The sequence below is a fragment of the Neopelma chrysocephalum genome, unplaced genomic scaffold (assembly GCF_003984885.1).
Source record: "Neopelma chrysocephalum unplaced genomic scaffold, ASM398488v2 Primary Assembly neopelma1_25, whole genome shotgun sequence".
NCBI classification, from domain to species: Eukaryota; Metazoa; Chordata; class Aves; order Passeriformes; family Pipridae; genus Neopelma; species Neopelma chrysocephalum.
In genome coordinates, this window is record NW_020897694.1 from 46,150,384 (window position 1) to 46,176,257 (window position 25,874).

The following is a 25,874-nucleotide window of genomic DNA, read 5'->3' on the forward strand; positions in this document are numbered from 1 at the left end:
AAGTATTGAGGTCTCCAAGGGGTCGGAAGAGAGACTGAAACTGCTTGTTTTCATTGTATTTGTTTGGCACTAACAACACGCTTCAGCATTTCCAGCAGTTGCTAGTGGATAAGAAGCATGTTTTTTCTGCTCTTCGTCCAAGCCCTTTTACTAACAACTTATTTTACTTGTCCCCTGTTCTAGCCCCCATCTTCTCACATTCACCATGGAACCAATTACTAGATCTGGGATCAGGAATGAATGAGTCCCCCTCGGGAAATTAAACATAATATAGATATTTTTATCCCTTTTTTGTTGTGTGAAGCATGGCCCACTTCCTGTGATCATGTAGAAGTTGTTACTTAGCAATTATTAAAAACATATGTAGCTATTGCAAAGACATAGAATATAGCCAGTGCCCTCAAGCTGTATTCTATAATTATAGCTTTTTCTATAGCTATTTTGCCTTTTGTAGGGTATTGAGAAGCCTTTTGTGGGGTTTAGGGCACATGGAGCAGATATCCAATGGAAACTTCAGAACTGAACATTTGTCGTGTGGTTGCCTGCAGTTGCACATCAGTCCCGAAAGAACCATCCTGTGTCTCTGAACTGTGCTTAGGCACACGCTGAATTGCCGGTTGGTGATCCAGAGGAGGTGTTGCATTATTTCTGCTGCTCAGACTTTGCTGTTTGGTGCAGACAAGTTTCTTGGTCATGTTGTCTGGAGAATATATGTATTCGTCACCTCCTGTACCCCAGAAGAATTGTTCTCAGTAAGTGACACCTTGCAGTTTGGTTATCACTCTGCCTTTGCATTTTTGGCATTTCTGTGAGAAAGGAGACTTGCAGGGAATTCAGCCAAGACCTCAGATTGAGGGGTGGGAACTACAGAAGGAAAATGAGATGTGAAGTTCTTTCATAGGCTCTAACTTTGGTATTGAATTAAGTAACCAGAATGTGGGCAGGAAGTAGAGGATGGCAAAGAGCAGTGCTTCCATTAGTTTGTCTTGTTTTTGCAGAAAGCTGTGCAGCTTGAGAGGAGCATAGTGTTTATAATACATTCATGACATGGCTGTTTCCTGGTAAGTGTGCCACAGGAGGAAGTGTTCTTAAATTAGTAAATGAAAAAGCAGCTGATAAAGGATGGGGGCTACAGCTTTCTAGATTTTGTTCAGGACGGGATTTAAAGGGAAAGTTTCTTTTCAGTGTTTCATTGGAGGGTCAGATTAAAAAGTAAAATATAATTTACTGGGCTTGATAGGCTCAGGCTTTATTGTACCACCAAACACTCAGCTGTCTGTGAAAAGGGCTCTATGCTTTAGGTGTCTATTGTCATAATAAAAAAAAATATTCTTACAGGGGATGGCTGTAGTGTAAACCTGAATGTTTGTAAAATACATTGTTAAGCAGTTGAGAATTCCTAAGAAAATAAACTAGTTAAATAAGATATTGTACCTGCTTCCACCAGAAACTTGTGTGCTTTTACACATATTATTTGAAAAGGAGACAAATAATTTTGAGAAGCTCATTAATGTTATAATTGAGGCCAGTTCAATGTCGCTTTTGGTTTTTACCATAAAGAGATGGTAGCTCCCATTCAGGATGAATTCTGTTTCAAAAATTAATTGAGTTCAGAAGAGTGTACTTCGCTGACTAAATATAATAGCCAGTCTTTTGAAAATTTTGACCATAACATTTATATTATATTAGACTGTTAAAATGAATCTGATTTATAATTTACTTTGAGATCAAATATGCTAAGAAATACATTTTAATGGAAGGGGCTTATACTGTGGTAAATTTCTTTCCTGTTTAACACTTTATAGATCATCAGTCTGGGGGGAGAAAATGCACTGAAACCTTGTCTTTCATGAACAACTGTGTGACACCAACTGCACTGTTTATATTTAAACCATTGGATTATCTCTACTACTTTCTAGCAATGCCCTTCATGATGAGTTCCTGTAATTAATGGTTCCTGAAAGTACCAGCACCTCTTCTCTCCGTCAGCTCTCTGAAGCGTGAAACTCAAGGATCAAAGAAATGTTAACTTTACTGGCTTTAACCTGTATAAAGTATAATCCCAGGTCACTTGTTTGCTGGAAAGTTCTAGGACTTGTCTGTGTGAGCAAGTTAACTGGCATCAGCCAGACTATAACAGCTATAGTGTGATCCTAAAATCCTCTTACTCTAGGAGAGATGTTTTGAGGTGAGCTGGGCTTCTTTTGGATGAACGTTGTTAGGCAAAAAACCTTTTTATTGCCAAACCCTCCCCCTCCAGACCCTTCCATGGAATATTTAAACTAGTTCAGTGTATGATTCTGTCACTATTAAGTGGTAAATTTTCCATGCCAAGAAACCATTAGATGGTAGGAATCATTACTTTCCTTCTGTCTTGCAGGTTTTGGGAGGCACAGGCACATGTTAATGTGATCAGGTGGGGAAGGGGGTGATTCTTGTCTTATATGTGTGATTTGTGGGGGAAAATGATGGGCCTTCAGTTGTAAATGATTTTCTTGACTTTTCTGGCAAGGACATGTGTGGGTAAACAAAGTGTCTTTTTCATGTCACTGGTGATGGAAACTAGAATATATAAACATTGCAATACAAGGGATGCCAGGAACCTGTGGGCAGGAAGAGAAAATAAACAAAGCAGAAAGTTTTTCTAAAGTGAGTGGAGGCAAATACTGACATTCTTTTTATGGCTTTTTTGTTGTTGTATTTTTTGGGGTGAGGGGTTGTATGTGTGTGGGTTTTGTGGGTTTTTGGGTTTTGGTTTTTTTTTTTTTTAATTCAGGATCGATCTACTACTAATAGTTACTTATTTCCTGTTATCCTAAGTAGCAAATGTGAATATACTGAGTAATAGGAGACTCAGAATGCCAGCTTTTGAGAAATGCCTACGATCACCTGTGATGATTGGCTTGTGTATGAGTTGCAGTCATTGCCTGAGTTATGTCCTGAAGCCTAGTTCCAAGGGCATGATTCATATTGACAGTCATCCTTCCTACATGGGATGTGACAACAGTGGATTTGGAGGGTCAGGCCATACTTGAGATGGGAGCCAGGATAACTGAATCTGCTTCTGCCTTGGACACCAGCAGTCAGTGTACGAAGTGGAAGAACAAGCAATTGTACAGAATTAAATATATTCTTGTGACTGTTTGAGACCTCTTCAGAAGAAATAAGAATAAATACCATTGTACATTATCCTGGCACATACCTTTCCATGTTGAGTACTTATCAGCAAGATCCAAGTATTTTGAACATTTTTGTTTCCCTGTTGCATTTGGGATCAAATAAAGATAATTAGATCCCACTTGCAGCATTAAAATGTACTTAACGCACTGTGGCTCAACAGGGGAATGAGTGATTTATTTGTAAATACTGTGTTCATTAATAATACTGCATTTATACTTAACTTTTATATGTCGGACACATAAAAAGGTTGTTGAAAGGTTGCATCATTGCAGTGTACCTAAATATTTTTGATAATTCGTTATTTTAATATAAAAAGTATTTTATTGACCTTTTCCAGTTAAATCAGAGAGTTATTTTTTCTTTTTAGTTTCAATATTGGAAGAATCAAGATGTAACAGAAATTCCTCTCTAGCAGACAGCTTCTATCACTGAATCATTCATCTGTACTCATTAAGTAAATTATGCTGTAACTAAATGTACACAGTAGCAGCAATACAGCAGCAGCATAGGAGAGATCTATCCATAATCCAGGAGTGCAGCACAGGCTGGTATCTATCCACCTGGAGAGCAGCTCTGTGGAAAGGGACATGGGTGTTCTGGTGGACAACAAGCTCAATATGAGTGAACAGTGTGCTGCTGTGGCAAGGAAAGCCAACAGGATGCTGGGCTGCATCAACAAGAGAATCACCAGCAGAGATAAAGAAGTCATTATCCTGCTCTACTCGATGCTTGCCAGGCCACACCTAGAATGGTGTGTTCAGCTTTGGTCCCTGCTATGCAAAAAAGATGTGCTGGAGAGGGTCCAGAGAAGGGTCACAAAGATGATCAAAGGACTGGGAAGCCTGTCATGTGAGGAAAGGCTGAGAGAACTGGGCTTGTTCAGCCTTGAGAAAAGAAGGCTATGGGGACACCTTATGACCATGTTCCGGTACTTGAAGGGTGTCTACAAAGACGATGGAGACTCCCTTTTTACAAGGAGTCCCATGGAAAGGATGAGGGGTGCAAGTTACTCCTGGGGAGATTCCAATTGGACACAAGAGAAAAATTTTTCACGATCAGAACAATCAGCAATTGGAATAACCTCCCCAGGGAAGTGGTGGCTTGCCTAGCACTGGACGCTTTAAAGATTTGACTGAAGAGGATGCTGGGCCATCTTGCCTAGATGGTGCTTTTGCCATGGAAGGTTGAACCAGATGATCCTTGAGGACCCTTTCAACCTGGTATTCTATGATTCTATGATTGTATAAAATCGTCTTAAATTCAGTCTTAACCCTCTTAACCCTCCCCCCCCCAAATGACAGGAGTGTTTGAGACAGGATAGGGAGATGTTTTTGGTTAGTTCGTTCTTTCTGGGAGAAATAGATGAAGGTATACTATAATCTACTTTCTTCTGGTACAGTAAAAATGAGAACACTTATCCTTGGTAAACAGTGCCAAGAGAACTCTGTTCTTAATTAAAACCCATTCGTCCCTCCCCCACAGTACCTAATATATTTGACTGAATCAAGGACTGTTTTGTCTTCAGAAAGAATGGTTTGAAGAAGTGTAAGGAACATGCTGTTAACTGAAATATAGATTGAGTTTAGGTTGAGATTTAGACTCTAAGTAACCTTATTTGGATCCTTTGTAGAATGATAGAATGATTTTACTTTTTTTTAATTTAAAAGGCTGAATGATGTTAATCAACCATCAAGACTGAAGTACCTGCAGTTCAAAAAGCCTTCATTACAGCTGCATTTTAATATGTAGGTGTCTATAGTGAGGGATTTAAGGGCCTAAAATTCTATGTCTGCTCAGACAGCACTGCTGGTTTAGCTTCTCTTCTGCCCCAGTTCTTTTGGGATCCTGACATTAAGTGTTCCTGCTCATTAGCCCTTGTACAGATCTCTTTAACATCCGTCCTTGGAAGTGAGTTCAGCACAAATGGCTATGGCACACTAATCACAGACTGTGTAGGAACCAGGAAAAGATATGGAGTTGGTTGTTGAGAAGAAATCTGAAAACTGCCAGGGCAAGAGGCAAGCATGAGAAGTGAGTGGGAGAGTAAAGCAGTGGGAAAAACATTGGGAGGTGAAAAGCGGTGCAGAAGAGCTAACAGATCTGTGAAGGGTACAGAAAGCTGAGAGAAGATGTTGAGATTAAAAGGAAAGCTAGTATAGGAGAGCTGGAAGCTAATGGGAAATGGGATTCTGGTTGTGGGGAAGGAGCAATATATTGTATAATGAAGTTGATGAGAATGAAGCGGTTGCTGAAAAGAGGCAGAGAGGCATGACTGGGATCACAACTAGGAAACTGAGCCTGATGACAAAGATGGGGGTGGTGGCACATGTCCACAGGGTTGGCAGTGATAGAGCTTGGATGAGAGAGTTTCGAGGGAGACTTAAGTATCTGCATTGAACAAGGTGGAGCTTCTCCTTTTCAATAGTTACTGTTTTAAAAGAGCTGGAAATTAAACCAAGCTCAGAAAATTGTCTTGAGTAAAGTTGTTAAGAGTTAAAAAGAACAAGTGCTGCAAAGCTGGGATGGTGAAGAATTAAGGTTTTCTAAAATATGTTAACTGGGCTCCCTTGGACATATGCATTATGATATAGTTTTAAATTATATGATAGCAGATTTGCATGGTCTTTTTAAGTGGAACAGAGGTGTATGAAGACTGCAGCAAAATAGACAGGTCTTTGAAAACTTGCTTTTATTTGTTGTAGAAGACAGGGGCAGTGCACAACAAGCCAGGAAATATGTGCGTCACCTTAACTAGGCAGCCAGATGAGTACAACTTCCCCAGGAAATTAGTTTAAGGTATTATATGAGGCTAAGTACTCTGATAAATGAACTTTAGGAATCTGGTTGAACACTGACATTTGAAATGCTCCTGATTCCAAAGTTTCAATCTTGTCTATGGGGATCATATAACCTACCTTGCAGGGGGCTGTAATGCAATCTGTTGTTATCCTGACAGCACCAGAGAGGAGCTCTGTCTGGAAACTGGCATTTCTGTGCTCAGAGTACTGTTCCGGAACAGCACAGAACGACCCAGGGCAGGTAACATACAGAGCCGTGCTGTGACCATGTGTAATGTAGTCAATGTGTAGATTTCCAGTACTCTCTTCTAGCTACTGTATTCACTGAATCAGATCAGGGTCCTGTAAAAAAAAAAAATTCACATCATCACCTAGTAAAAAGCCAAATCAGACTAGATTTCAACAAGGGGGCCCAATTAACTCCAAATCTTTAAAAAAATTAAAACCAAAAAAAGAACTTCTGAAGTGCTTACCTTAAAAATGTGTTAGTTTCCACCTCATTGGACACCTGTCTTATATTAAGATTTTAAGGTTTTTGAGGATGTTGATGTTTTTATATAGCTTGATGACTTCTGTTTCTTTAAATGGCATGCTTTCCACACATTTTTCCTGGGAAAATCTGGATGCACAATGTGCAAAGAAAACAAAAACTAGGAAGCATGGTTACAGTCAGTTTTTTAATTTCCCTTGACTTCTGGTAATATCTTCTTTGAAAGATTGTACCTTGCTTAATTTTCCAATTATATATACTTGCATGATGGAAAAGATGAAAAATAATTTTCTTTTGATCTGATGTAATTACAGCTGTATTTTAGGGGAACTAATTCCATCTTATCTGATTATATTCTGACCATGGTCAAAAGTAAGGCTGCAATTACTATTTAAAGAGACTAGTTTCAGTGGTTGTGTCATATCAAATGCATTGCTTTTCTACTCTGTTATTGTTAGATGGAGTGCTCTAAATTAGATGGTCTAATTCTGAAAAATTTGAATATGTGCAGGTGGACTTTTGTGTCAGCAAAGCCACACTTGTTTAATTGGAGCTCCATATGTCTGCAAAAATTGATTCCATATGGTTGAATAGCACATTTTGAAAATGTTTCTTTAATTCATACTACTGCCAGGAGAAAGTGGAATAACTTTATTTTTTGAGCTCCTACTTAACTAAGTGACAGTACACCTGTACACGAACCTTCTTTCAAGTTTTAAAGTGTTAATTGAATATATAGGATTTTCCTGTCACGTGTTAACATTTTTGAGGTAGCTTAAATCTGTGGCTGACAAAGGCTTAACTGTGTGCTGTCTGTTTGTATTCCTAAAAACAAGTGATGAAATATACTTAAATCATGCAATCCCACCTTCTACTGGGTTGAATTTACATTTCATTTAAGGTCGTGCTAAGTCTAAAAAAAAATATATAAAACTGGTCAAATAAAACCCAGTCTTTTTACATGGGAGAAAAAAGCTTTGAGTTTGCTTCTGGTTGAGCAAATTGATGGGGAATAATCCTGTTAGAAAAGCTGGATATCTGAATTTTTAAATTGGGGCCATAAAAGTTGATATAATCAAGAGATGAACTTATGAGAAGTTATGCAAATTAATTTTTTTCTTTGTTTTTTACTGTACACAGGTACCTAAGGATAAAACTGGCCTGAAGGGAAAATCTGGGGGAAACGGGGGAGCTTGACTGTTCTTGCACCTGAGTAAGTGAATGCTTAGCTGAAAATCAGCTTTACAAAACGTTAGAACCGTTAAATGTTCTTCATCATCTCCATGCCTAATCTGTAATTTGAGACAATACTTTGGCTTTTGAATTGATAGAGGCTGGAAGAACTAGGACTAGCTACAGGGAGGGAATGTTGTATAGAACCTCTAGTGCTTTGCAGTAGGTTTTCCTTTTATTCTTGCCCATTAAGCCTCTATAAAGTGAAACACAGATTATAAGCAGGATTTCTTGGTATTTTGGTGGTTTGCCTTTTTAGTTTTTTATCTTCAGACTAATTTCTGAGTTTCTTAATGTTAGACTTGATCTTGCTGGTTTGTAATCAATAGTAAGGCACTGGGACTCAGCAGAACTGAAGTCGTAGGAATGGACCAGGTTAAGTATGAGGTCATCAGAGAGTGAAGGCTGAGAGTGACCTTGTGGTAGCCTAATACAGTTGTCTTGCAAAGGGTGAATGCTCATTCCATGGTTTGTTTTTTTGAGACAAACTATTATCTTGGTTGAGTTTGCTCCCACTAAAATAGGGCAGGGACAGCTTTTCTTCATCAGTTGGACATGGCACATGGCAGACATTCCTAGGGATCTGAAGGACCCCAGTTCCAAACTCAGCCTACGCAATTTTCTGAAACGACAGAAAAAATATTTTCCAGTTATCCACCTAGCTTTCTTTCCTGGCAATCCTACGATTATTCTGTTTACAAAAAATAATTTTACATGTCAAAAAGGTACTTTGATGTACTTATTATTTAATGTATTTATTTAGTCATACATATTCATATATGGCATATATGTAATATTAATGAGTAGATAAATATTGTATGGCATGAAACTTCTTTCTACTGGTAACGTATTTTTAAAAATGGACAAGTTAATTGAGTTTTCTGAAACAATCGCTAGAGCTGGAGCCTTTCTTCCTGCTGGCATTTATCATACTAAAAGAATTATCTTTGGTTTTGGAAAGCTTCAGTAAGTTGAATATCCTTACTGGTATCTGCATTAAATTTTACAAACAATACTTACCAGTCGAGAGTCTCTCAATTTAATCTGGTCTAAACTTGTTACCAATGCTGTTTATTCCAAATTTGTGCTGTGGTTTAATAATATAATAATTATAATAATTATATTCTTGTACGGAATGCATGAACTTAGAAATTGATATGTCTGCCTGAAAAATATATTTCATTTTGCTAGAGTATTTACTGTGTTTATCTTTGCAGTAGGGTAGTAGACAAAAAAGTCTCTCGTTGCTTTTAATATTAAAGAGAGTTAAATATACAACTTAAAAATATGCCAGGCTTTGTAAGCTATACATGCATAAGACTTCAAATTCATTTAGAAATACATCATAGCAGCATTTAGCATTATCATTCTTTGATTTGTAAATTAGGTACTGAATCACAAATAATACCTGAGACTCTATTATAAGTAAATGGTTGCCTTCCTGTGCATTAGTAGTTCTCACTGAAATTCTAGTTCCTTGTCTTGCACTCATTTTGTATGGTTTTAGGAATTAGTCTGTGAAATAGCGAACTACTATGTGTAAGGTTTATTAAAGAAAAGAAGTTCAGTGTTCTTAAATAATAATGGCAAATTTTGAAATCACAATTGGCTCAACAGCTCTGTTTTAAACAGACCTTTGAGAGAGGGTTTTGCCTTGTTTCTTTTAACTTCTATACTAACATGCAGCAAATGTTTTCATTTATTTCCTGTGTTATCAATCCTACTCTGCATATTTTAGTTTATTGCTTTTGACAGTGATGAAAGGCAGGTATTTTCTGACCTTTTGTATTTTGGGTGCTTCATAAGCTCAGCTGTTCATTTTGGGAATATTTTCTCTTTTGGAATATTTTTCTTCTCTTTTGTTCGTTTTTTCTTGTTTGAAAGGCAGCAGTAGAAATTCCAGGTGCAATGGTAACGTTTCCGAAATTATAGTTTAGATTTTGTGCTTGCGTACATAGGACAGGAACTTGGACATACAAAAGAAAGGCAGTCATCTGCTGGGTTTGAGGATCTGTAGTGACTTCTGCATTGACAAAGATATCACGTCAGTGTTATGTTGCTTTTTACTTGAAAATTGTCCTTAATTGTTGTTTAATAAAGCAGAAGTCAAGAATTACTGAACTAGGAGATGAGGATAATCCAATTGAATTGTGTAGTCTGTTCCTTTATGAATGTAGGATTGATCTCTAATTTAGGTGTTTTATCCAGTTTATTTTTTGCCAGTTACTGTAGTTACTGCATCACCTACGGATTTTCTCATTCAGACTTGAAATTGAGTGCCTTGGGGCAAGATTTTCTCGGTTAAGCATGAAAATGAACTGGCCTTGGTTTTGAGAGCATCCTGTGCGTAGCAGTTCTTGTGCCTGGTGTTCTGGAAAGATCAACGGGTTTGTGCAAATCTGCATCTGGGTTTGAAGCAAGATAAACATATCTGGGCTGCAACCCTCTGTGTGCTGCATTGTGCTCTTTTTCAGGGATTGGTAGGTATTAGTCCATCCTGAATGTAGAGGCTGAAGTGAAGCCAACTGGTACTGTTGCTGGAGCCTGTTGATGCTGTAGGATGAAGCTCTTCAGCTTCTTTTAGCAGTTAATTGTAAATCACAGTGTATGGTTTCTGACAGTTTTTAAAGATGTCATATGCTCTGCTGTTCATAGTCTGGAAATCTCTGGGGTTTTAAAACTCTACAGTCTCTCTCTCACAGAGATCAATTAAGTTTCTAATTAAAGCTGTATCAGCCTAGCATCTACTGAAATCTTAAAGGAGTTGATGTTAAAATAAATATAGGAGGTTTTTTAATCTCATGAAAAAAATTTTTTTGAGGATTATTGGGGGGTTTTTTTATATTTTTGAGAGGGTTTCTTCGTTATTCACAAAGTGGTGTTTGAGTAATGGAAAGCTTCAGTAGCTGAAATTTTTAATGAAAAGGAGCCAAACAAATTTATTTAAACAATTTTATTTATTAAAATAGCTTATTCTCAGACAGCTAACAGAACTGTAGTTGCAACCCTCCCTCATGCTTTCTGCCTTTGAAAGACTACTTATTTTGATCAGACCTAAAATGTTGATGAAATTATATCTCTCTGTTTTGCCTGAAGTCAAGCGTCACACCCTTTCATTGGTGTTTGGAAAGTTGTATATCACTACATTTGAAAGGTACCAAAGTACCAAAGGCCTCAGCATTAAAACACATAGACACTTCTGCTTTATGGGGCTGTAAACCAGATAATTCATCACTACTGATGATCTGGAGGTAGATGTGGGCTTTTAAAGAACAATATATTACAAATTCCTTCGGAGGGGGAGTGTTTGTTTTTAGAGATTCCTGGAGAGTGGAAGCCTATTATGGTGGTATTGTGCATGTGATAAATCATGTACTTTGCCTAGGTTGGGGTTTTTTCCTTTTTTTGTTAAGGTCTAAGACCATTCAAACATTGTGTCATAATAAGAATAAGAAGTAGTATCCTCTCTGCAAACACCGAAGAGAGGGGAAAACATTTTTTTATTTTTGCAGTGTAATATTGTCACTATCAATATAAATAAATGATAGTGTGCCACACAATTCACATGAACAGCAATGCAGCTGTATTGCTGTTGTCTGCCCAAATAACAAGAAGTGAGAGGGAAAGAGGGGGTGACAAGGGGGATATGTATTGGAGATGGGCGCTGCAGTATGAATAAATTGACACTGTGGTTTTATGGGGGGGGACGCTCATTACAGGAGGCTTCATCTGTTTGCTGCTTCCCATATTTAGAAAGCATCTTTAGTGATCCTTTTTGCAAACCAACTCATGCAGTAACTGGCAAAACAGAAGCAATTAGTGGTGTAATCTCAAAGGGAATCTCAAGCTTCACTCTAAGTGCAATGATTAAATCCACTAAAATGATAACCATTGCTGCCAAGAACTCCTGTAATTGGTCACTAATGTATTTTGTTCTAGCAGTCGATAACTACTGCATTTCATGCATGTAATTAGTAATGCATACACGTTTGGTCAGTAAAATTGAAAATCCTGATAACTGAGGGTTGAGGGGGTGGGAAGGAACATAGAGCTGCAGAACTGAAATACTGCTCTGTTGATAGTACCTAACTAGAACTGTGTGCTTCAACAAAACAAGTGTCCTACTGTGCTGGAATACAAATGGGCTGTCTGTGGCAGGATATAGCAAAGACATTTGGCAGAGAGGGATTTGAAAGCTTCTGGCATAATGTAATTGAATTGGCCATTTCTTTAAAGATACAGCAAATTGTTTGCTGCAGCATTCATCATCATAAGGAAGGTCAGACAGCTTGCCAAACATATGATATTCATAATAAAAAGTAAAACGGTGACGCTTATATTTAAACACAAATCATGTTATCATGTTTGTAAAAGCTGGGGAAATGAATGGGAATATTTTTGGTGGCGCTGAGGCATTAGTAATCTAAGTAAGACTGTAATTCAAGAGGGGGAAAGCATATAGGAAAAGACCCACAGGGGAATTCAGCTACTGAGCAACATGGGATCCCCCTGATTTGAGAGGGTATTAGGTGTTTTGGCAGGATTATTGCTGACTTTCTCTTCTGATCACTTAAGGGAATATTAGCTTGTATGATCCTATTTTTCCCTTTTAAGAAAACAAAGGGAAAAATAACAAAGAAGAAGGACTTAAGTCTTCAAAAAGAGACAAAATTTGAACTGAAGTGTTGCTGGGGGTTTTTTGTTAGTCAGTTTGCTGTGACAAAATAAGCTGATGCAACAACCTGTAGCATATCTGAAATGTGATATGAAATGCTCAGTATTGGTACACTGGGAAACCCCTCTTGAGTCACATCCAGAACACTGAACGTAAATTGCATGGTGACGGGGGCTTTGGGCCATGCGGTGATGCCTCTGCAAATGAGTAGCTGTTAGCTTTTAGGTTCTAACACATTCAGGAGACTGGCATTTTGATTTCTTGCACCACTGCACCACTGATAGGGTTGGAAATGGGAATCAAAATAATTAGATTGGATATATAGATCCCAGCAAACCAGCCAAGAAAGAGGTTGGGCTGCTCTGAATTCTAAAATGTGCCAGTGCTTTTTTTATGAGTACGAGGATGGAAGGAATAAACTGGAGTGCAGATGCTCACCATTTATATTCAAAGCATGTAATAAAATAATTGAATATATGCTTCCTCCTATTAAAGCCTGTTAAAATCAGTAATAAAGTACATTAGTGTTATATTAAAAAGGGAGCACAAATTTTCAGGTAATATATCTTAGTTGTATGCATGGTGTACAGATAAGCAGACTGGGAGGTGGTCTTTTACATTATCCAACGTATTCCTTGCTTATACAGGACTGTTCCTGTCAGTGCATTTTCTGTTATTTTGTCCAGCAGTAGCTTTGCAGTATTCCCTCTGGCAGTTTTTTTACAGGCCAACAGTCATTCCCCTCCAAAAAGCCTTTCCTGCTACTCACTCAATATTTTCCATGTAAAAAACCTAACAAAAACAAACCACCAAAAAAACCCTCACTTTCCATGTACTCCTTCTTGAGTTTCCATAGCTGATAGAAAATGTGTTCCTTTTTCTGCTGTGCAGATTCCTCCTTTAGATATTTGTGAACTAATACCCCACTTTCTCTTTGCCCCACCTTACCATTTTTCACCTGTACAAAATCCATCTCTCAGTCTTTACTCAAATTTCCGTTCTTTACGTATTTACTCTTCATTTAACCAAGAGATTCAGGAGTCCGGGTCCTCCTAAATTAATAGAGGACATGTTTTTTGCTGTTAGCATGATTTCTGATGCTTTTCTTTTTTGAATTCTACTCTGTGGCTTGACTGCCCATAATATCTCCTACTTCATTTATGTCTCAGTGCACTATCTCCCCTCCTTCTCTACCTTCCCTATTACTGATTTTTTCATTACCAACTTGTTATATCTTGCATTTTCCCAGGTAATATCTCTGTTGCTTTCCATTTATATTTATGTGTTTCCTTTTATTGCATTAAATCCAAGTCCCTCTTGTCTCTGTAACTTCTAATCTATCTAGTTAATGTTCAGCATCAGTCCAAACTAGCCTATTGGTTTGTGTGCACATCTGTGATGAGGAAGGCAGTGGATGCAGTATCTCCTGTGCTTTGAAGGCAGATACTCTGGTAATACTGTGTGATAATTACACATGCTGAAGGACTTGCCTACTTTTGCAGAAGCCTGTCCTGCGTGCTGTCCCTAAAATACTGACTGAATTTGTAAGCAAATACAGCAGTTACTGCAGTAGTCACTGCAAAAAGCTATGTTGAGCTGTTTCTGAACTAAATATCAGCATTTTTTCCCACTTCCCTACTTGAGATCTACAGGAGGTTTGCCCTACTCAGTTGTAAAGACAGTGATGAGGAATAGCAAAATGATGTCTTCTTGTTTTGATCTGTGCAAGCCCATAACATCTAAAGCTCCCTCACAAGTTGTCATTTGTGTATCTTGAAGGTGCATTGTGGCCATATTGTGCTGCTTGCACATAGGTCTCCTGTTCAGTGTGATATGATGTTTTGATGTAAGATTGCAATAGTAAAAAATGAAAACTGTATTTACTATCCATATGGAATGCATGATAAATAGCTAGTATGGAGGTGCAGTATGGAGGAGCAGTACTCCTACCAGAAGCTCAAAGAGTTTGGATTTATTAGGGAGATAATTTGGAAGTTCTGCAGGAGCTAATCTTTCTGGTAGAAACCTGACAAAATCCAATGTGTTTTGTTAAAAGGAAATTGAAATTGTGAGTTGATCATCATCTAGTAATAAACATGTGAAGACTTATGATGTGAGAAGGCTCTTTTGTTTGGATGCTATGGAAATAAAAGGATGCATTGGAAGTAAGATAAAGATAAAAGAATTCAAACAGGAAACCAAGTTTGTCATTTCCCCAATATTCACAGCTATTTTAAAGCTGGCAAAACTGTTGAAGTTGAGATGAGGAATTGTCCATTAGCTGAAATTTTTACATCCTGCTCAGATGAATTTCTAGAATACAGATTTCTTTCATGGTTTCAAAGTTATGTTTAATGCAAGAATTGCATGTTTGAGTTTCAAAACTTGTGTTATTGAGGATACCCAGTTAGGTAACCTGTGTGTTTCTTGTTGGATTCATGCTTATTAAGGCCTTCAGTTAAGGTTCAGGCATTCATACACTCAGATTATTTAGTTCAGATGATGGTCATAAGTTTGTGGAGGACAGTTGCAACACAGTAGTTGCTGTGCAAGAAACTGAAGTAGTACAGTAATTTGTTCTGCTCCAGAGGTTAGCTCTTAAAACACACAGCTCACTTAAGAACCCAGTAAGGATTGACCAGTGTTGAGAGTTTATTTGAATGCTTGCTACTGTTGAGAGTTTGGAAAAGAAATGTTATTTTGGTTTTTAATAAATTTTTCCTTGACCTTTATCTGCAGCAGAATTGGCTGGCAGTATCACAGCAGGTCTAAATGCAACATTTTATTTATGGCATTAATTTTATAGAAGAGCAAATGGAGTTTGGAGAAAAGAAGAAATTAACAACTCCTTAGCTTTTTTAGATTAATAACTTGCTGAATGTGAATGAGTACAAATGCCAGTGACTTGAACAAAGGGGTCAAAATAAATACCTTGAGCAGGTTCCACAATGTCTGTCTAAGAGGACTGCAACATTTGATTCCCCATATTTTGACTACTACCATTCAGACAACAGTATAGCAGTGTATTACACAGGTAACATTTTCTGTACCTTTTAGGGTGTTAACTGCCATTAAATATTTCCTGTTCCAATGTATAAATAACCCTCTGTGATATGAATTCTAGGTAATGGAAACACCTTACATATTGCAGCACCACAGTATAGCATTTGTTTTATTTAGGAGACCTGTAGATGTATTTAATCCTCTATTATAAGTTATTAAAATCATATGATGCAAACATCAGGACTTGCCACATAGCTAATTGTGCTGTAACTCAGAACAGCTGAGCTGTTTCTTCCTTGTGAGGAAGACTTTTCTATGCTCGTTGTTGTCTTATTCTTGGTTATTGAAACCAAGTTTATGTCCCTCTACAATAATCTTCAGAACTAATTAGGTTCAGTGAATATCTTACAACTTTTCACTGCCAGTGCACATTATATGGGATTTCTTTTGCTGTGTAACTAATGAACTCAGCTTGTTATTCTGTGTTGACTTTGCTTTTGAAGGCCATCTGAAAAATAGGTAAAAGAATATTCAAACTATTTTCATTTTTCTGATCCCTTTGGCCAACACTTAGAAACATGGTGAGTGGCTGCCTCTTTGTGAGAGGCTATACAATCAAGGAAAGTTTTAGATTCTTCCTGAGCTGGTGGTGAAGTTACATTTACACAGAAACTTAGCTGTAAAGAATTAGTTATTTTAAGAAATAAACATCGTGGCTGTGTAGGACTCAGTTTTACCAAAGGATGTGGAAAATATTTTTGTAATTTTGAAAATAAAACCCCATTGTTTTTATATGTTCTTAGAGGAATGTTTTTTTGAAACTTGCTTTGTTACTGTAGCAAGTTTTTAGATTTTCAAAGCATTAGTCCTTAAATGAATAATACCCTTCTGCCACCCATGTATTGTTTGGGGAAATTAGGCTTGTTTAGGAAATGATAAGTGACAGCACTGATATCTTAGCTCCTTATCTTGGGAAGTGCTCCCCTTATTTTCCTTTTCTGTGCCCCTCTCCAGGAACAAAAGCAATACAAAAATGCAGATGTTGAAAGGCATGAAATTGTACTTAAAATATTTTCCTTCTCTCTTGGAACAATGGTTGCTGACAGCGGAGAGCTTGCTTGCTTGTTAAAATTAGGTTTGAATCATTAGTGTAATAGCAGTAGGAAATTGTAGGATGGAAAGGTGCCAGAAAGCCTATCTATATCTGCCTTTTCAGAACATGTAAGGTGGGCCCTGAATGACTTTAGCTGTCTCCTCGGTTAAGTGAGCTTGCGCTATATAACAAGTACTAGTTAAGCATCTTTAAAACAAAATATTTTGCCCTTGGGCAGGGGCCATTGAGGTGACATCCCAAGAACAGGCACAGGCACAGCTATGCAAGACAACTGTTACAACTTAGGCTTCCAAAAACTGTGTTTCTTATTTGTTCCTTGCATCACATTTAATTGGGCCCATTCTCATTACCTCTCACCATTTTCCTCGACTGGGATTAAAAAAAGAAGTCTGTGTTTTGGGGCTTGGTTTATTGGATTTTATGATTGTAAAAACACTGGGAAGTTTTCATAAGCTAGCTGTGAATAAATCAGAGGATGATGCTTGCTCTGAAGCTGCATCATTCTGTCTCTCCTCAGCTGTTTTAAGGCAGTCCAGTGCCTTAAAACAGTGCCCAGTTGCTTCCTTTATGTAGTCATTATCTGTTGGCTTTGCAGTAACCCAAGCTGTGGAAGTGACCCAAGCAGTGACCTCTCTATGCACCTTAAAACCATTGACAGAAATAGTTGTAATTCTGCTGATGCAAAATGCAGCTGCCCATTTAAATCTCTTTTTCTTACAGAGGGGCTGGTTATGTCTCTTCTGTGTACTGGCTTATGTTTAATTTCTAGTGAGGTTTTTGCACTATTTCCATAAGCAGCTTAGTTCCATAATTACTTCAGGGAGTGCTTTGCCTGATATAATGGTAATTGATATCAGCTGAAGTGCTAAAGCTACCAGTCCCCTAATTTAAATTAGTGCCAGTCGGACGTGGGAGAGCCGAAAGCAGGATTGTGCATGGGAGAGGACTCTGCTTCTGAAAATTGTTTAGTTTGCTCTCATAACAGATGAGGAATTTTCTGACCTTCAGGTCATGTGGTTATTCTTGTCCTGGGTGGCAAAGTAAAATCAAAGTGGTTGTGAAGGGACGATCAAGGAGGAATTTTAGTTTAAGTGTTTAATGGTATTTAGTGCATTACTGTTCTCTTCATCAGTGCTATGAATGCAATCAGACATATTTTAAAATAAATCTACGTAAATGACTGGGTTATAATAATGCAGCATTGGTTTATATCTTTTTATATAATTTGTTTACATCTATTCCGTTTAACACTCTCTCTATTGTATGTATGTATGTATCCGTCTATCTGTGTATATCTGGAGTTTATATATGTAATGTTTATTTTATGGAGAAATAAGCAGTTCTACAGCTGGACTGTATTGTTTATAGATCTTATTTAACTGTTGGCAAATATTTGGAAGGCATGGGACCACCATAGTTCCGTGAGACTCCTGTAGCAAATTTGATGGTACCTAAGAGAACATTGAAAGCGTTGCCTGAGCATGAGTGGCCATCTTGTCTTGACCTGCTTGTGTTTTCAGCTTTTAGACCGCAATGCCTCCTCCTGCACGTGTACCAGCTGGAAGAACAGTTGGTTATGTGAAAGATTTTGCTGGAAGTTGCTGGTGTATCTGTGATTGAAAAAGTGGATAGGGTTTGATCTGCTTTTTTCCCCGAGAGTCCTTATAGGCCTGGCGGAATGATGTACTGTCAGGTAGGCTTCAGGTCACTGAGATGATGGTGGTTTGTACTTGTTCTTTTCTGTATATTGACTCGATTATTTATTGTTATATCTTTGCTGATTAATTTAATTGCTTGTTCTGTATCATATTTGTAGACAATTATTTGCCACATTTCTCAAGACAGAGACAGGAGCCTTCCCCTAAGTAGCCCAGATACTTGTGTTATATAGATCCTTCTTGTAAGTGTTCTTCCTATTTGTCTTGTAGGTATCTATAAAAGTATGTAAATCTAACCTAGAATATTAAGGGTTTTATGGCCTTAATACTTACATTTTAGTTCAGTGCAGTGCACTGTGATATTGCATGTACTCTTAATCATACTGTTAGCCAGTATCATCTTTAAACATATTCCATGTCTCTTGGGTCTCTACCTACCATCTGTTACTTTATCCCATTAGACTTCCACCAGATTTCCCATTTTTTCTCCAGCATACTGTGCTGAAAAAAACCCTCCTAATAGTTTCCCTCATTGATCTCCCAGTTTAGTCTTTACACAGCTAATCAGATTATGGTGACTTTTTCTATTTCTCATCTCCCTGCACTTTCCAATGTGACCAAAAGCCATGCACTGGGGTGTGATTCTCTTCATTTTTGCACACAGGTATTTACATGAGTGTACAAGATTCTTCTAAGCACTGTTTTGTGTTCCATTCACTTTGCATTGTGGGTATAAAGACTTACATGGGGCCCAATTCTTCACAACTTCATCAGCCTCTTGGCTTCCACTTCCTCCTGTGGACCAAGGGAATCCAACTCTTTGCAGCTGACCCGAGCCAATTCAAAAGCAGTGGCTCCAAAGGGCCTGTCCTGCCCTCCTTCCCCTTCTGCTTGACTTGTGCTTCTGCTCCCAGAGTACTGGCAGCTCTGTTGTGATGCTGAAAAGTGTGAGGGGAGCGTCCAGTTAGCTCAACAGTCTGATCCAGCCCCTGTCCCTGACACGTGACAACAGTAGGCTCTTAAATAAGCTTAGGCTGGCTGTTAATACACAGGGCTGAGTCACTACTGAAATGCTTTACTTTGCTATGGACATTTTTAAAGCCAACCATTGCTAGAGCTGGTCTGCCTAGGATGGCTGTAAATTGCTGTACCGGACCATTGAATGATGAGCAACTCAGCTGTTTGTGTGGAGAGGTGAGGGTGACATCTGTGGAGAACTACCTCCGTGGGGGTCTGCAGCCACCCTGCCTCTGCTCCAGCATCACTGCCCAAACAAAAACCTAGGAAAATACTCTGCAGGCAGAAGAAGCGGCTGTTTTCTTTAAAATCTGTGAGATATAAAGTATTCTGGGGAGATGTATGAGAATTACTTACAAACTGGTGACAATTGCAAACATCTGAGAGACCATGTTTACTGATAACTAACATTTACCGACATTCCTGCGTGGGAGACCATTGTTTTATAGGGCGGGAAGGGCTTCAGCCATTCACTGCTCATTTTTTGTATTGCTGGACAAAAGCTTGCCTTATGAAACAGCATGTTTTCATGGCTAATGAGCTCAACCAGACCTTGGTTTCTGTCCATGTATTACAGGAAATAAACCATATGGAATATTACTGTGGAATATTTAGGTTCATTTATAAATACAAAGATTCATATGTACAAATTGGCTTTGGTCTTAATTGATTTAGAATACTTGATTAGACAACACAGCTGAGCCAACGTAACTCTTGCTGCTGCTGTGAGAGGTGGTTCAGCCCTTGCTTTTGTCTTCTTGTCCCTTCTAGCCATATGGTGCTTGTCTGACTCCTCAATCCACTGCTGAACTCCTTCCTTCCTGGAAGAGATCAAGACATTTTATCTAGTTTGATGGTATGAAACAGGTGTAAGGCACTGTGCACTTCATTTCTGGAAATGACGTTTCAGCTTGAGGGTCACAGGTCTAGTGAGAAAACCTCCAGTACCAGGAGGCATGATCTGGATCAGCATGGGTTCATTTCTCCTTACTGTCTTGATCAAGAAAATGAGTAGTCTGGTTTTACATATATCTTCTGTGATATATTTTTAGACGTTACCACCTGCAAATGATATAATAGTCTTATGGCAAAAAAAAGGCATTTCTAGCACAGATGGCATGATTAATAGAGCTGTGGTTTTACATACTTTGAATTTTAGTGGAGTGAGGAGACTTTCTACTCTTAAACTTATGCTGTCCTGCATTTCAAAATAAAAGATACTAAAAAATGCCTTGGTGCATGTGTATTTGGCAGAAAAACAAGACTTGTTACTTTACCCAGTAAAAATAAATGGCCACAGAACAAAAGTGTTCTTCACCAGCTAATCATGTAGAACAGGGCTATGTTTCAGTAGTTTTGGCAGCTGATGAGGGCATCACATGTTTGAAGTACTGGTGCTCTACTTCTGTTTATTCCTGTCTTACTGGGATTCTACAAAGCTGGCCAGAGTCACCTCTGGTGTCATGCAGTAATTTTGGGAAACAGTTACAGAGTTTGCAGCATTAGGAATGATGTGTTGGGGTACCATTTTGATTTAACAGCCTTAGTGAGCATGTGTGAAAGTGGAAATGCAAAGGTTGCATGGGCAAACTTAATTCTTGTGCTCATGAGCTGGAGCAGGTACTGATTGGGGCAAGAAATATCTTGTAGTGTTGCCTGATTTCAGCTGCTGCTGTTTGCCCAGCATGGGAGCAGCGGTGGGTAGTGGTGGGAGCTGCCTATGGTCGGGGAAGACAGGTGACAGGAAGGGAGAGGTCAGAGCAAAATTGTGCTTCTGGCTGGAAAAAGCAAAGGAGAGATAATGCCTTAGATTTCGACAGCTCAGGTATGCTTTTCTCGTATTTAGGTTTTCTGTGGTCTTAATAGCATTTTCATTTGTGTGTCACCTTCTTGGCTGTTCTACTGTTTTCTGTAGAGAAAGGAAACTTCGTAGGTGTAGTGCTAAAAACACATGGTATTGACAGCAGTCCTAGTTTTGGGATTCCTGACCATTGGCACTCCGTAACAAAATTGCTTAAAGCTGACCTAAATGATTACCTTAGGTAACAGGATTGTACTGCTATCTCTTGTGGACCAGCCACTGAAAAGAGATGTCCGAGTTGGATGTAATGAATTAAACGTGCCAGCAGAGCCAAGCCAGGCAGGCCTGCCAGACCCTCTGTGGGTTGAACTGAGCTGGAGGCATGGGGACTTTGATGGCTTCAGGGAATCACCTTTTGTTTGTGCAGCCTCTGTCCGCATGGAGAAGGAGCTCAGTGCAGCACTCTCCTGCCAGCCAAACTGAAGCTATCAGAAGTGGCCAAATGGGAGCATGTGTCCTCTACTTACTGAACTTCCTGTGGGCCTGGCTGGGTGAGCTGGCAGGGCAACCTGCCCACTGGGGTCTGGCTGGAGCCTGACTTTGTGTTGAAGCAAAGAGCCAGGGCAGCATGCACAGGGTAGTGGGGGACTTGAGCAAATGGATTTTAGTAGTCTCTGTTGACAAAAGCTCAGTGGGAATTTTTTTTTTCTCCAGAGGCTTTGAGCATAGCTAAGTCTGAACACGTTTTGCTGAGACTGAAAAGGTATCTCTCTGTGCCCAGGACTTCTTGCTGCCTAGTTTCGAAACACTACTACAAAATAGGGAGGTTTACAAAACTGACAAGAGAGTGGATTATAATAGAAGACAGAAGTAAATCTAAGTGCCATGACTTCTTGCTTTACATCTAAGGACAGACCTTTCTATTCTCAAGCTATTACCAATCTTGAATATCCAGATTTGTATACTGTACAGCGTCGGGGTGCTCAGTGGTTTTGAGAATCTGGTCCCTTAAAAAATTATTTCAGAGAGGTTACTTACAGCCATGAAAACTGCATCAGGTATGTCTGGGCATACAGGTGCATGTATACCTGTGCCAAACGCAATTAAAATCACTGTCTGCCTATACGGACCACAAGGTTTGGAGGCATTTTCCGCACAGGGCAGTATCTCGGACACACAGGTTCTGCAAAAGCATTTTCTCACAGTGGCAGTTTATTTTTGGAAACACAAAACCGTGAGGAAGCAGTGTTATGTCACATGTCCATGAGGTTTTGCACAGATGAAGGGTAGTGCTGCCCAGGAATATGGATGTGTGCACATGGAGGCCTCCCCATCCGTCCCTCCCTCCCTTCCTCCCCCAGCCCCATCTGCGCTGCCTGCCCCGGCTCACAGCAGAGATGGCTGTGGTTGTACCTGTTTGTGGGTGATGGGTTGTTTTTCCCCTCTGATCGCTGCAGGCACGGAAGAGAACAGCAGCTTATCAAGCACTTCAATCTGGTTTGCTGAATGTAACAGCTTATGAGAAAATGGCTGCCTTGTTTTCCAGCCGTGTCCCAGGGATGGCCACGCAGGAGAAAATGAGGATCCGAGCATGAGAAATCTCTCAGCAGTTTCCCAGGCCATTTAACATTTATAATACACTATGAAGGATCCTTTTTCTTTCCAGGTAGCTGCCTCACTTCAGTCCTTGCAGGTTTGCCATTCAACAAGGTGGGAGGAGGGGTGGGAGGGAGACATTCCAAACCCTCGCCAGTACTCCGAGGGAACCCTTCCCAGATAGGGGTGCTCCCTGTATACGTATATAAATGCATGTATATGCAAGGTGAGAGTTTAAGCTAGAAATTTGTCTTCCAAGGTGTTGTAATCCCTTACTTTTTAGTGATTATAATAATGAAGTCTTGTTTTCTTAAATATTTAGTGCTTCTAAAAATGACTTTATTCATTTTCTCACCATTTGAGTGACATAGCATTGCATTATAAGCAGACATTATGTGATGTGAAATAGAAATGCATACAGCTCTTAACACTGAAGGATGTCTAGGCTGAGAAGGTTTTAATCTTAATAGAGAAACGATCTGCACAAAACAATTCCCCCTGAATGACCCACTACAAAATTCTCTGCTGTTCAAATGCATTATCCCATCATTAAGTGGGATAATAACAATTTTTATCAAATTGTTCTAGCTTTTTGCAGCAGTTTGTTTCCTTCTGTTCTTCAAATGATCTTGATGTTTTAATGAATTCATTCTCTCAGAATCCTGTTGGAAAAAGCAGAAGTGGCATAAGGAGTTATAAATTCTTAAGGGAGCAAGAAAGTCACTTACTTGGAATATTCTGGAAAGTCTTTTAAAAGGACTTTTAGCTCCTTTGGCATTTGGGCCTCTAATATAAACTACTGTCTCATAAACTCTGGTAGATTTAGCTGTGCTGGTTTAAGATGTGACGGTTATCTGTTGTATTCATCTGCTGGGCTTAATCCGTCATCAACTGCTCAAGCAAATGCAGTCTAGCCTGTGTGCGCCTGTGGAAGCAGTGGCTCTGGGATCATGTAACCCCTTCTGCCTGGTAGGTCCTGCCTGGGGACTCTTCAGGCTGAAACTACCAGAGCTCTTAACAGCCAGGCTCTTAACCATCTGCATATGTTTGTGGTAATAAGGGAGAGAAAAAAAAAGTAGGAAAAACCTCAACCAACCAAAAATCCCAGTCAGAGCCAGGCATATTGCGTTAAGCTGTGGGCTTTCCTACCAGCTTCCAAGCAGCATTTCAAAAGCGTTGTTTTCAGGTAACTACTAGCAAATATCAGTATGGCACTGATGTACACAGTTTTCTTGTATGCCCTTGAATAGGTTTTTCCTGTTCTTTCCTGTCATCCCTTTAACACAGTAGTGCAATAAGCCTTATCTGCAAGACCGATGTTGCTTTTGAGCATAATCGCAACTTATGTAGTCCAAATCAGAGTTAAAGGCAAAAGGTAGTATACTTGCTGCATTTTGTAAAGAAGAGCTGTAGAGAGAGAGACGTTTTCATAGAATCATAGAATGTTAAGGGGTTGGAATGGACCTTAAAGATCATCTGGTCCCAACCCACACCCCCCGCTATGGGCAGGGACACCTCCTGCTAGACCAGGTTCCTCAAGGCCTTATCTAACCTGGCTTTGAACACTGCCAGGGTTGGGGCACCTTTTTTCTTGGTTGAACATAGCACCATGAGACCTATGCTAGAACACCTCTGTTTCTGTGAAAACTACACTGCACGTCAATTGGAAACATGAGCGTGCCCATGTAACTGTTTCCCTCTCCCAGAGGTCAGCTGTGCTGCTTCAGTGTCACTGCAAGCCCAGGGAAAACACTTCACCCACAACTGTACCAATATCAAAGAGAAGATGTGTTCTTGTGAATCAAACTCTCACTGTCTTTTCTTTGTATTTTTTAGAGCTGTCCAGATAACCTTTTTTTTTTTTTGGTTGGGGAAAAAAATGCTTTTAAAAAGAAAAATAAAGTCAAATTGTGTGTGTACCAAAGGAATAGGAGTACTATTTGTAGGAGATACTACAGTTTGCTTCACATTTATTCTTCTGCTGTTGTTGTTTATTTTTTAACAACTGGAGTGGAGGAGTCTGAAAATGAAACTGGAAAGACAACTGCAGGTTTTGTTTTGAAAAGCCCTTTGGAAAGAATACCTGTTTCATACTGCTGTGCCAGCATGGAAGCTGGCAGAGCTGCTCCTTCCCTCTGAGCAAGGCTCCACTGCAGCGCTTTTTGGAGCAGGCTTGTTACCCGACCGCCTGCTTTCATTGTGTCCCTTGTTTTGGATGGGTCCCACAAGGTCTGTGACAACATGAATTTGGGCAGAGTGCAACAGGATGATCAGGTGACTCTAGGAGGTATCCACTTTACAACAAAGAAGAACAAATTATTGCATTGAAAATGCTGTGCAGTGTTTGTTTATTGGCTCTAACAGCACTGCACAGTGTGGGGTTTTGTACGGAAGCCCAAGTTTAGCATGGTTAGTAAAACAGTGCAGCTTTTCTAGGGTGATGCTTTACCTGGGCCAGTCATACTTTACTACAGGAAAAATTGTGGAATGTAGCATGTCTTGCAGTACTCAAGCTAGTATGAGTGTGTCCTCTGCAGTGTGGCCTGGAGACATATTCATTGTTTGTTCTGCTTTTCATCTACTGGAATACGTCTATCCCTTTATCTCTTTATCCATCCCTTTATTTTAAATTATACCTTCTGGGGACAAGGATAAATTTGTCTCTTTTTTCATCTGGATTCTTCTAGATTTTAATATAATCTTGCATATAAGATTCATGGTTAGCATTCCTCAGCAGCAGTTAAATACAAATAACGATACTTTATTATTGATTCAGGCTTTCTATCTCCTGTTATATCTTGAAAACAGCTGGTTGGATTGGATGCTTTGAGCTTTTTTATACTGATATTCGCTGGCTTGTAATTCTGAAGAGAAGAATAAATAATTCAGATGAGACTAGGAGTTTTTGTTTATTTTTTTTGAAAATGTTGCAACAAAATGGTTTGAGCACTAGGCTATCTAGTGCAATTCCAAATATTTTAAAAATAGAAAACTTATGAGGTAATGTTATTGATGTTCTGTCTTGCTGAATAAATATTTCAATGGACTGATACTGTGGAGCTGCTTTGGAGAGATCTCTGCAGACATTTTTGTTACACAGTGTGAATGCTAGGCTGCAGATGTTAGGCACCGAACCTGACCCACTGTAAAACGTTTACAATTTTGCAATCTCTCTGTTTTAAAAATGGAGCAGCTTTCACAGTCTTTTATTCTCATATAGCTTCTCCCTTTCCACACAATCATACCTAGAAATCAGCAGCTTGCTTTGCTGGACTGATGTACACGCTGCTTTAATTTTCAATTTCATAA

At 39.1% G+C, this 25,874-nt stretch overlaps 1 protein-coding gene across 3 annotated transcripts in view; it reads left to right on the forward strand.

Annotated features, from left to right (window-relative positions):
* The window catches only part of TBL1X (transducin beta like 1 X-linked), a 206,147-nt gene that overhangs the window by 49,687 nt on the left and 130,586 nt on the right, over nucleotides 1-25,874 (forward strand). For 2 of the 3 annotated variants that reach the window (XM_027675136.1, XM_027675137.1), the window contains exon 2: nucleotides 7,609-7,681. The exons of the other annotated variant lie outside the window; for it this stretch is intronic. The gene's annotated coding sequence lies outside the window, so the exon portion shown is untranslated. The remainder of the gene's footprint in view (nucleotides 1-7,608; nucleotides 7,682-25,874) is intronic. 3 annotated transcript variants of the gene reach the window in all.